Source organism: Meles meles, chromosome 6 (assembly GCF_922984935.1).
Source record: "Meles meles chromosome 6, mMelMel3.1 paternal haplotype, whole genome shotgun sequence".
Lineage (NCBI taxonomy): Eukaryota > Metazoa > Chordata > Mammalia > Carnivora > Mustelidae > Meles > Meles meles.
The window spans coordinates 33946500-33958552 of NC_060071.1; the positions used below are offsets into that span (position 1 = coordinate 33946500).

The 12053-nt window shown below is 46.5% G+C and overlaps 1 protein-coding gene across 1 annotated transcript in view; it reads left to right on the top strand.

Moving 5' to 3' along the window:
* Window positions 1-9118: 9118 nt before the first annotated feature.
* Window positions 9119-12053, top strand: part of EDC3 (enhancer of mRNA decapping 3) — a 61980-nt gene continuing 59045 nt past the window's right edge. The window contains exon 1 of the mRNA XM_046008244.1: window positions 9119-9231. The gene's annotated coding sequence lies outside the window, so the exon portion shown is untranslated. The remainder of the gene's footprint in view (window positions 9232-12053) is intronic.

The following is a 12053-nucleotide window of genomic DNA, read 5'->3' on the forward strand; positions in this document are numbered from 1 at the left end:
ATGTCACTAGTGATAAATTTTATGTCATATGTATTTTACTTAAATAAAAAAACTGTTTAGGGGTGCCTGGGTGGCTCAGTCAGTTAAGTGTCTGCCTTTGGCTCAGTCATGATCCAGGGGCTGGGATCAAGTCCTGTGTAGGGCTCCTGGCTCAGCAGGGAGTGGACTTTTCCTTTGACCTCTGCCCCTCCCCCTCTGCTCATGCTCTGTCTCTTGCTTTCTCTAGCTCTCAAATAAATAAAAATAAAAACTTAAAAAAATTTTTTTTAATGTAAAGAAAAAAAACTCATAAGGAGTGGGACCCTTGTGGAATGTTGAAGTAGCTTAGTTCTGGTCTAAGAACCAGTCAGAATCTTTTCCCATGTCTGTTAGAGCCATTTAGAATCTCCATTTCTGTTAGAGCCAATCAAAATCTCCTGCATTTACTCAGTGTAAAATCTATCAGGCCTGCTCAAGCATTGCTGAGACACAGGGTTCCCTTGCTTGGCAAGTTTAATTCATTCCTATCTTTCAGCTGGTCTTGGTATCTTATGAATAGGGGCAGTCTCAGCTCCTCCAATTACTGTGTGATCCTCAGCAAGTGACTTCAACTCCTTGGGTCCATGTTTTCTCAACTATGAAATGGGGTAATACTTTCTACCTGTTATATATTGTGTACATGTTGCGTAAAGTTGGTGAGGCCACGGGAGGAAACAGGAATGAGGCTTGGAAGGAAGACATTTGTATTCACAGGTGCCAGAGAGGGGGTCACTGCACACCACACAGGGCCACAAGAGAAGGGCCTTGTTACTTGCTTTGGTCAGTAGAAGGGATTGCGGGGCACCTGGGTGGCTCAGTGGGTTAAGCCTCTGCCTTCAGCTCAGGTCATGATCTCAGGGTCCTGGGATCGAGTCCCGCATTGGGCTCTCTGCTTGGCAGGGAGCCTGCTTCCCCACCCACCCACCCCACCCTCGGCTCTCTGGCTACTTGTGATCTCTCTCTGTCAAATAAATAAATAAAATCTTAAAAAAAAAAAAAAAAGGAATTCCAAGTGATGGTGTGCTAGTTCTGAGCACCCTACTGTCCTTTCTTGGGCTCCTGACACCACCATGAGCAAACCCAGGCTAGAGAATACAAGACTGTGTGGAACAAAGAGCAGTCAAGGCCACCTTCAACCAGACAGACCCTGGCCAGCCTTCCCTGAGCAAGTCCAGCAAAGATCAGCCATTCCTAGCCCAATCAGCAGAACTATCCAACTAATCCATAAACTAACAAGCTAATAAATCATTATTATTTTTTAAGATTTGATTTATTTGTTTGAGACAGAGAGAGGAGAGAGAGAGAACATGAGCAGGGTAGGGGGCAGAGGAAGAAGCAGACTCCCCACTGAGCAGGGAACCCTATTTGGGGTTTGATCCCAGGACCCTGGGATCATGACCTGAGCCGGAGGCAGACGCTTATCCAACTGAGCAACGCAGGTTCCCCAATTGGTTGTTATTTTAAACCACTAAATTTGGGGGGGCAGTTTGTTACATAGCAATAAATAGCTGATACAGTGTATTAATTTGGTTTTCTTGGTTGAACAATAAGCTTCTTCATGGCAGGCCTTATTTGTTGCCTCCATCCCAGCTTTTAACACCAGGGATGAGCACAAGGTTGCCATTCCATACATCTTTGTTGGTTTCTTCGCTAATAACTTTTTCTGTTGGTTGGGTGACTTGGAGCCCCTTTTTGCTTGTCTAGGTTTACTTCTCTCCTGTTTAAACCTCTGTCTGCTTTTCCACAGGCTTTGGTCATGACTAAGTAAAGATGTAAATTGCCCTGTTGGGGCTTTTCCCCTGATCATTTCTTTCTTTCTCTTTTTAGAGAATGGAGAGGGAGCAGAGAGGGGGAGGAAATCTTCGCCAAGCTCCATGGCCAGTGCGTAGGGCCTCCCAGGGGGCCCAATCTCATGACCCTGAGATCATGACCTGAGAGGAAATCAGGAGTCTGATGTTCAGCCAACTGAGCCACCCAGGTGTGGGAGTTCCAGAGTGATGCAGGAGAGATGTTAGAGTTTAACCGATGGCCAAGAAAGAATTCTTGAGATGTCTTTGGTGAAAAAAGGTGGTTTTATTAAAGCATGGAACAGGACCCATGGGCAGAAAGAGGTGCACTGGGGTCATGAGGAATAGCCCATTATATACTTTCAAGTTGGGAGGGGGTTAAAGATAGCTCAAGCCTCCCAGGTATTTTGTAAACAGGTTTCCAGGATCCTGTGGGGCTAGCTATTGTTAGGAAAAGGTCATTTATCACTATTTAGTAAAAACTCAATCATGAGACCCTTCAGATGTATATCAGTGGGTCATATGCTTGGAGGACGATTGCCAAAATGCATCTTGGGGGATGGAGATAAAGTAAATTTCCTAAGGAATTTTTATATGTTAAGGTAGATTTACAGGATCCTGGGGATTGGGCCTAAGATTGCCTTTTGCCCTTAGCAAAGTATTAACATCAAAACAGCCAAGTTCCTAGAGGAATGTTGCTCTGCCTGTTTCAGGGACTTGTCAGTGGGCTGCAAGTAGTAGGGAAAATTAACAATTTTTCTTCTGCCTTCGTTTCCCAAATTACTGAGCAGACTCAATCTATTTAAGAAAAATGCAGACTCATGAAACAGGCCATGGAATTCTTGGGTTTATCACAAAATTTGTTTAAAGACTCTTACCCTGCATGTGAAACTATTCGTTGATTTCCCACTTGGCACTTCTCTTAAAGGGGAAATATCAGTGATCTCAGGATGTGGTACCCAGGTGAGTGGTAGTAGACAATAAGGCATCATGGAGATATACAACCTGTAGTCATCACCCATTTGGGCTGTGGGGAGCACCCAGAGGTGTCCTGAACTCCTAATTATTCTGCACCACGAGTTTAACCCTTGAGGAATGCTGGGGGAGAACAGCTGGCTTCTAGGTCTCCAGGAGCACAATGAAGCCGAAAGGGAGCTCACCGTCTGGGCCATCTGCCAGAATGACCTAGGAGGTTTTTTCCCATGCAACCCCCTCCCTGCTGACCTCTGAACTTCCACTGGGTCCTGCTCTGTACCTGTGTAGTGAGATCTTCTCTCCTGAGTACTTTAATAGCAGGCTTGCAGGTTCAGGTGAGGAGAATTGCAAACCTGTGCACCCCTGCACAACCCCTAAGGCTTGCCTGGGAACCTGTGAAGGGAAGCAGGCACTCCTGAAACTGTTTAAAACCCCAAGGCCCAAGCAGGAAGTGGTAAGTCAGCAACACCATTTGAAAAGGCCAACTGTTGGGGTGCCTGGGGGACTCAGTGGATTAAGCCTCTGCCTTCAGCTCAGGTCATGATCACAGGATCCTGGGATCAAGTCTCACGTTGGGCTCTCTGCTCAGCAGGGAGCCTGCTTCCCTGTCTCTCTGCCTGCTTCTCTGCCTACTTGTGATCTCTGTCAAAAAAAAAAAAAAAAATCTTAAAAAAAGAAAAGGCCAACTGTAGGGGAGCCTGGGTGGCTCAGTAGTTGGGCATCTGCCTTGTGCTCATGTCATGGTCCTGGGATCCTGGGATTGAGCCCCAGGTGGGCTCCCTGCTCAGCGGGAAGCCTGCTTCTCCCTCTCCCACTCCCCCTGCTTGTGTTCCCTCTCTGTGTGTTTTTATGTCAAATACATAAATAAAATCTTAAAAAAAAAAGAAAGGCCAACTGTTACTTACTTGGCCAGTGGACCTCAGAGGATGCAGGAGGACAAGGGGAGGGAGGACAGGAAGCTGAGCGGCTGGAGCTGGGAGCCTCATCCTGGGTGAGTGAGGGGAGTCTGCGGCCTCAGCTGGGTCCTTTGTCTGTTCTCTTCCTGGACATCATTTCCAACAGAAAACACACTCTCCTCTATTACCCAGCACAGTTTTACCTTCCCCTTGTTCTTTATGCTCATTATCTATCCCTTCCTTATTGAAAAAATGAAGGTATTCTCTCTCATTTAGACATAGGGAAAGGGGGCGCCTGGGTGGCTCAGTCGGTTAAAGCCTTTGCCTTCAGCTCAGGTCATGATCTCAGGGTCCTGGGATCGAGCCCCGCATGGAGGCCCCACCCCCCCAACCCCGCCGCATCGGGGCTCTCTGCTCAGCAGGGAGCCTGCTTCTCTCTCTGCCTACTTGTGATCTCTGTCAAATAAATAAGTAAAATCTTTAAAATAGAAAAAAGAAAAAAAATAGACATCAGGAAAGGAGCTTGACAGAGAAGGCCAAGGAGAAGGTAAGGATCACAGGGTGTGGTGGAGAGGTGTAGTGGTGATGTAGTTTTGGAATACAGGTGAGGTTTGGTGGGTGAGGTCTGGAGCCGATGACCAAGAAAGAATTCTTGATCCATCTTTGGTGCAAAATGGTGGTTTTATGAAAGCACAGGGATGGGATGCGTGGGCAGAAAGAGCTGCTGCCCCAGGGTGGGGGGGGGGGTTGTCTGGTTTTATACTTGGGAATTGGGGGTGGGTAAGGAAAAGGGAGGTTTCAAGAGAACTTTCATATGCTAAAGAGGACCTGCCAGTTACTGGAGGCCTTGCTATTGGTCAAGCTAAGGTTGTTTTTCCTTCTAGTAAGACATTAACTTTAAGACATTTGGGAGCTTCCGGGAGGAATGTCACACAAATCCCACCCAAGAGTGGGGCAGGGAGGAGGTTGCGGGGTGTTAGCCTGTGCCTTGTCCTCAGCCTTATGCTCCCTCATCCGGCCTGATTCCCTCTTGCTGTTAGCAAAGTATTGATATTAAGACAGCTGAGTTCCTAGAGGAATGTCACTCGACCTGTTTCAAGGACCTGTCAATGGGCCACAGAAAGTAAGGAAATTTAAGTTTTTCTTCTGCCTTTGTTTCTCACATCACTAAACTACTTACAGCCCATTGACAAATCCCTGAGTCAGGCAGAGTCTGACCTTCCTCAAGGAATACACAACGACCTTAAGGTATTTGTCAATGGGCTGCAAGTTTTAAGGAAATTTAATTTTACCTAAATTTCTTTAGCCTTTGTTCTCATCTTGGAAGCTGCCAGTCACAAAAGACCACATGCTGTGTGATTTCATTAACATGTCCGTAAGAGGTGACTCTATGGAAACCCCCCCAAGCCTTTATGCATGGCAGCCTTTCCCCATTTGCTCCTCCCCCAAGCCCCAGGCAAACTCTAATTTAATTTCTGTCTCTACATTTATCTGTTCTTCTGTTGATGGACATTTAGGTTGTTTCCATCTGTGGCTATTGGAAATAATGCTACTATGACCATTTGTGTACAAAATTTTGTTTGTGTACAAAATTTTGCTCCAACACATGTTTTCAGTTCTCTGGGGTGTATACCCAGAAGTGGAATTGCTGGGTCATATGGATATTCTAAATTTTTGAAGAACTGCCAAAGTGTTTTTTACAGCCCATGTACCATTTTATGTTCCCACCAGCAAGCTTGAGTACCTTCTTCTCCCTTTACTCTCAGGGACTTCTTAAGGAGTATGGTCTTCGTTAATTTTTTTAAAAAATAATTAATAATTAATTAATTTGTGAGAGAGAGAGTCAAGGTTGAGTCCAAGCTGGGGGGTGGGCAGGGTAGGGGCAGAGAGAGAAGCAGACTCCCTGCGGAGCAGGAAGCCCCATGCAGGGCTGGGTCCCAGGACCCCAGGGTCATGACCTGAGCCAAAGGCAGAGACTTAGACCCACTGAGCCACCCAGGTGCCCCTAAGAAGTTGTTCAGGCTGTAATCGTCTAGCCTGTGGCTACTCTAGCTACTCTATTGGGAGGAGAAAGCCTGCCTTTTGCTTGGAAGTTAGTACCCTGGCCATGGAGGTAATACTGATGAAGTTCTAGAACACAGGTGAGGTTCGGTGGGGTGAGGTCCGAAGCCGATGACCAAGAAAGAATTCTTGAGACATCTTTGGTACAAAATGGTGATTTATTAAAGCACGGGGATAGGACCCGTGAGCAGAAAGAGCTGCTGCCGGGGGAATGTGAGGAGTGGTCTATTATACACTTGTAAGTTAGGGAGGGGATTAGGGATGATGTAAGTCTCTAAGGAATTTTGGAAGCAAGGTTTCTGGGACCTTGAGGGGCTAGCTATTGTCTGGGGAAAAGGTTATTCATTATCAGTAATAAAAGCTTCTCCTGAGACCCTTTAGATGCTTGGGAATGATTGTCGACACTATCTTGGAGGTTTAGAGATAAAGTTTCCAAGGGAATTGTTGAAGTAGACTTACAGGATCCTGGTTGGGGGTAGGGGTTCAGTCAGAGTCGGATTGCCCTTTGCCCTTAGCAAAGCCTTAAGGTGGGGGTAGTTGAGTTCCCTAGAGGAGAGTCACTTTGCCTGTTTTAAGAGCTTGATAGTAGGTAAGGAAATTTAATAATTTTTCTTCTGCTTCTGTTTCCCACATCAGTATGACGCAGAAATTGGTAGCTTCTCTTTATTCCTGTTCTTTTATAAAGTTGTCTTGATCTCAAGATTCCTGTGTGAGTTTCCTCCTCATTGGTCTAATGTGATCCTCTCCACATTCCTGGTGTCACCTCTTCCCGCCACGAGAACTCCACTGAGAGCCGGCTGAAACCAGTACCTGATTGAATTGAAACCCAACTAGGCACCCTTTCCTAGGGAAGTTGGCTGTGAAGGCTGCGTGTATTGGAATGTCGCTTAGGCCATGATGGAATTCTATCTTTACTGTTTTCTGTCAATGTCCTCTAACTACTTAAGCTACAAAACTGGGTACTTTCCTCTTGAAAAACTTTTTTTTTTTTTTAAGGTTGAGAACCTTTTCTAGTGTTTTCCATGGATTAAAAACAGCGGGTTCTTTGTGGCCTTCACGGTGGGGCCTTCAGCAAGACTAGGCAAGCTGCAGTGCAGCCTTCACAGTAAAGCAAACTCGGTCCATACATCAGCACCCATCATAGCCTAGAATGCAATGGTTAGGGGTGCCTGGGTGGCTCAGTTGTTAAGTGTCTGCCTTCGGCTCAGGTCATGATCCTGAGGTCCTGGGACGGAGCCCCACATCGGGCTCCCTGCTCTGTGGGAAGCCAGCTTCTCCCTCTCCCACTCCCCCTGCTGTATTCCCTCTCTCACTGTGTCTCTCTGTGTCAAATAAATAAAAATAAAATCTTAGAATGCAATGGCAAAGCTGGGGAGTGGGTGGTGGTGGTGGGGGTAGAGGTGGGCAGGCCTTCATCTTACAGGGCGTTTACAGCACGTGGTGATTATAGCAGTTTCATTTGAGGGATCCCTTGGGTCACTTTGGCACTAGGAATCTCTGACAGATCCTGCATGTGGGACTCCACCCAGGAGTTAGGAGTTGGGGGTCAGGGGTCGGGGGATGGGAGTTGGGTCGGAGTGGTGCACGTTGGGGGTGATTTTCTTGGTAATGGACCTTCTCTCATCAGTCCCCAAGGACACTCCACTGGGATGCCTATTTAACCCACTGGAAACAATTCAGATTCCAAAATTTAGGAAGGGTACTGCATGGCTTCAGTTGGGTCTAGCAGTTAGACCTCTTCGGCAGGAAACCGGGCAAACAGACGGAGGTAGCCTAGGTCCTTCCAGACCTTCGGGGTTCTAAATCAGGACCCAGACCTAAATACCTCTTGCAGAATGTGTTTGGTCATAACCAGACTAGTAAACTCCTTCCTGATATACTGGATGATAATGATCTAAACAGGCCTCTTCTGAATAAACCCAGATTGGAGGAAACACAGGCCATCCCTGACAAAGGGAATGCTGCCTCTCATTGTTCTCCTGACAGATGTAGGGCTTCTCCCTCATTCATTTCCCCGGTTAATGGCTATAATTGGAATCGTCTGTTAGTTTACCCCAGGACAGGGGCTTTAAGGAATATTCCCGGGGCACCTGGGTGGCTCAGTCAGTTAAGCGTCTGCCTTTGGCTCAGGTCATGATCCCAGGGTCCTGGGACTGAGCCCCATGTCAGGCTCTCTGCCCATCAGGGAGCCTGCTTCTCCCTCTACCTCTGCTGCTCCCCCTGTTTGTGCTCTCCCTCTCTCTAATAAATAAATAAAATCTTTTTTTTTTTTTTAAAGGAATATTCTCAAGCAACTGTCAAAACTCCCTTTGTTTTGGAATAATTCTGTGTTCCCCAGCCAGATGTGGACTGCCTATTCCTTATTTTTGGCAGGAAAATATGGCATCTGCTCCTCTGTTGAGCTGATCGCCTCTGGAACTGGGAACCCTTTCTGTGCCTCTGGCTCAGGTCATTCCATACTTTGCCTCGTCAGTCTTACCGCCTTGGGTGCAGCCTGCATAAGTGCCTTCTAGACGGTCCTCAGTGCCTTTGCCACCTTTGGCTCCTCCTCCTCCCCTCCCTGTCCAGGAGCAGAGAGCATACTCTGGATTTAACACCGCCCACTTCAATTTCTCCACCAGTGTCTCAGGTAAAAATTAACAATGGGGAGCAATCTCACGACTTTTAAAAGCGAATCCAGGTGGAACAGAGTTCGGTATTTAAACTAATTTAAGTTTTTGGTTTAATTAAGGTGGCCCTGTCTTTTAGAGTTATCAGCATTAAATGTGAAACTTTCATTCTACCAAGAATTGAAGGTCAGATAAGCTTGTGTTATCTCTGTTGCAATTTTATTTTTTTAAAGATTTTATTTATTTATTTGAGAGAGACCAAGCTCAAGTAGGCAGAGTGGCAGGCAGAGGGAGAGGAAATGCAGGCTCCCGGGTGAGCAAAGAGCCCGATGGGCTGCGGGAATGGGGTGGGGGGGCTACTTATAACGTCCCACATCTGCAACTGATCAAGGATGGGGTCCACGTCACCATCCACCCTCTCCTCTCTAAAGCCCTCCGCTCTTCTTTGGGGATAAGCCCAAGGGGTGTAGAGGGAAAGCGGGAACTTTTCATCAGGACTGCGCCAGAGAGTGGAGTCCCCCAGGTCTCTGGGCCGGAGATCAGGGCTGGACCTCAGCTCCAACCAAACCTCTACCCGACAACAGTAGGCGGAGCTCACAAAATGGACGCCCATGCGCAGTTTAGGAAGTCCGCAGCGCCTGCCCTCGCCACCGTCTCTCGACCTCTCAAATTTCCCGGGCGCTCCGCCCCCCAACCGCTTGCCCTGCAGTTGCCAAGGCGTCGCGCCGGAAGTGACCTCACGACGGTGGCGTGGAGACGCGGGGCGCTTCCGGCCGCCGCTGTGGGGGTGGGTTGTGGAGAAGCCCCTCAGCTTCTGGGTCTTCACCTGTTGCGGGGTGGACTTGGCGAGGTGTGCGGAGGAGGCGGCGGCCAGACGGCGTGGAGGTGGGAGCGAAGCGGCGGCTGGGCTGTGGGCGCTTGCGGGAGGGGGCTTCCGGGGTTTCCAGGCGGGTTTGCTTTTAGGCTTCGGGGTTCCAGGCCTTGTAGACTTTAATCGAGGCCGGCGCGAGCTGGGGACCAGGTCCTAGGGGTTGCGTCAGGGGGTATGGTTTGAGGTGGGAGACTGAGGGCGGCAGGGTTCTGAATAAACCGGGAATCGTGTGAGTTGTGAGGCATGAGCGGCCTAGGCTCTTGGTTTCGCCTCGTCGATGGCCGCTTCAGCTGTCCCACTGTTTGCTCCCTGCCTCAGTGTCCTTTTGCACAATGGAGTAGGGTGGCATGGAACAGCTCGGGTGCCCCAGCCGTGACCGAAAGCCTGAGGACGGAGGTGAACTAGGGTCTGAAAGGGAAGGCGGTTGAGAAATTAATGATACCTGCCAGGGCGCAGCTTCTTGATTCTTTTCAGCTGTAGGTTTAAGTCTGAGTTTCTTCAAGTGTTCTTTGTGTGACGTTGATTGAATTTATCAGTAGTTGGCTTGTTGAGCGGTTCAAGTGTTTTGGTGTGCAAGGCATAGTCCTCGCCTGCTTGGCCAGTTTTCAGCGACTCTCCCAATTCCAGAGCTAGGAGGAGTCCTTAACAACTCTCCTGTGGTTACTGACGAGAAATCAGAATGGTTTTTGTTCTCTTCCCTAGCCAGTCTAAACTGATTTCAGTCTGCTGTCAAATACAGGTCTTTTCTACCCCATCAGAACATAAATGACTGTCTCTGAGCAGGTTAGTATTTCAGCTGGAAACCTCAGATGGATTCTAGATTTTTTTTTTTTTTAAATGAATGGCAGATTAGGTGTATCAAGTTCAAAATTCCTGTTGGTTTCTCTGTATGCAATGAAGATGGTTACAAACATTTTTTGATTACTAAGAATTTCTTTGGTGGAGCTTCCTTGTGGGGGTAGGGCTGTGGGACTAGCAAAGTTTCAAACTTTTTTGACCTGGGACCCACAGTTAGATACATTTACATTATGACTTAATGTGCTCCCAGCATACGCAGAGTACACACACACACAGAGCCCAAAAGTTTACCTTTTCTTCATCTGATCCCCTTTGACACTTTCTGTTTCATTGAAAGAAAAAAAGTTGATTTCACTCACTAAATTGACTATATGTATGACTGCTAAAGACTCTTAGTTTGAAAAACAGTGGACTAGAAAATGTTTAACATATTTGTAATTCCTGAGATGCTGTAATTAACGCAAAGTGGGAAATGTGTCTTTTTCCTGTCCTTTATAGGCAGAGGAGCAAGGGTACTAGAGTTATAAATTCTGTCAGAACAACAGGACAGGACATTCAAAGGAATGGTATCTCAAAGGAATGTAGTGATAGTGTGTCAGAATTTTAGCAAGGCATTTGTTAAGTCTTTTATGAGGACCTGGTGGGTGAGATAGGGGAAATTACTAGAGTGTGGTAAAATTAGATGGAATCCCTGGTTTTGAGCATCAGTGTCTGGAGGGGTTTGATTTATGGATACAACTTACAGTTGGGGTTCTGGTGAGTTGAGGCTGCATCACTTTCTTTATATACAGTCTGTATTTAAAGCTTTATCTGGAAGGTGTGCTTATCAGATTTGTTGCCTTTATGAAGTGAAGAGAGAAAATATCATCTGTTTAATACCAAGATTTGTCCAGCGCAGTTTAATGAAATGGAAGGGGGAAGGGTCATATACGTGTGAAAAATTTCAGGTGGGTCCAAAAAATGCAGTTATACCAGTTAATGAAGGTAGAGATGTGACTTAGAAGGGGCTTGAGTAGAGTCTCAGTCGTCTGGGTCAGTCACGTGGTTAGAGCTGATGTGCCCCACAGTAGTAGATAACATTAGGAGAATGTAGAATCTAGAAGAAGAAAGGAAGGTTGACCCCAGCACTGGTTGACTCCGTCCTGGAGTATTAGATGTATGTCTGGGTACTTTACAAAAATAAATTAACTTGGGGGTAGAAGTTAAAAGGATTTGGAATTCGTCAAATTTTCAAAACTAATTTTTGTGTGTGTGTGAAGATACGATGGAGTTGCTTTGGCATGAATGATTCTTTTTCCCTTGTTACTCGGTCTTAAAACATTTTTTAGTGTTCAGAACATTAGAAAATCTATGTCTCTCTTACACGTTAAGTTGGCATTTGAAATTTTTCATCATGAATTTAAGTAGTTTTAATAGTTGAGGATGTAAATTTTGATGTGTAAATATTGGCTTTTAAAAAATAAATACAAAGGGTGCCTTGGTGGCTCAGTTGGTTAAGCGTCTCCTTTTTCTGCCTTCTTCGACTCAGGTCATGATCTCAGGGTCCTGGGATGGAGCCCCGTGTTGGGCTCCCTGCTTAGTGGGGAGCCTGCTTCTCCCTCTCCCTCTTCTCCTCCCCCTGCTTGTGCTTGTGCCCTCTTTATCTCTGTCAAGTAAAAAATAAAGTCTCTAGATAAAAAAATAAAAAATACAAAGTTATCTAAATACACAATTTGATATTTTTATTTTGTTTTATTTTTTAAAGTAGCTCCATACCCAGTGTGGGGCTTGAACTCACAACCGCCAGATCAAGAGCCATATGCTATACTGACTGAGTCAGCCAGGAGCCCCTTGATGTTTTAAAAATGTACAAATAACTTTTTTTAAAAAAAGATTTTATTTATTTATTTGACAGCGATCACAAGTAGGCAGAGAGGCAGGCAGAGAGGGAGAGAGGAGGAAGCAGGCTCCCTGTTGAGCAGAGAGAGCCTGATGCAGGGTTCGATCCCAGGACCCTGGGATCATGACCTGAGCCAAAGGCAGAGGCTTTAACCCACTG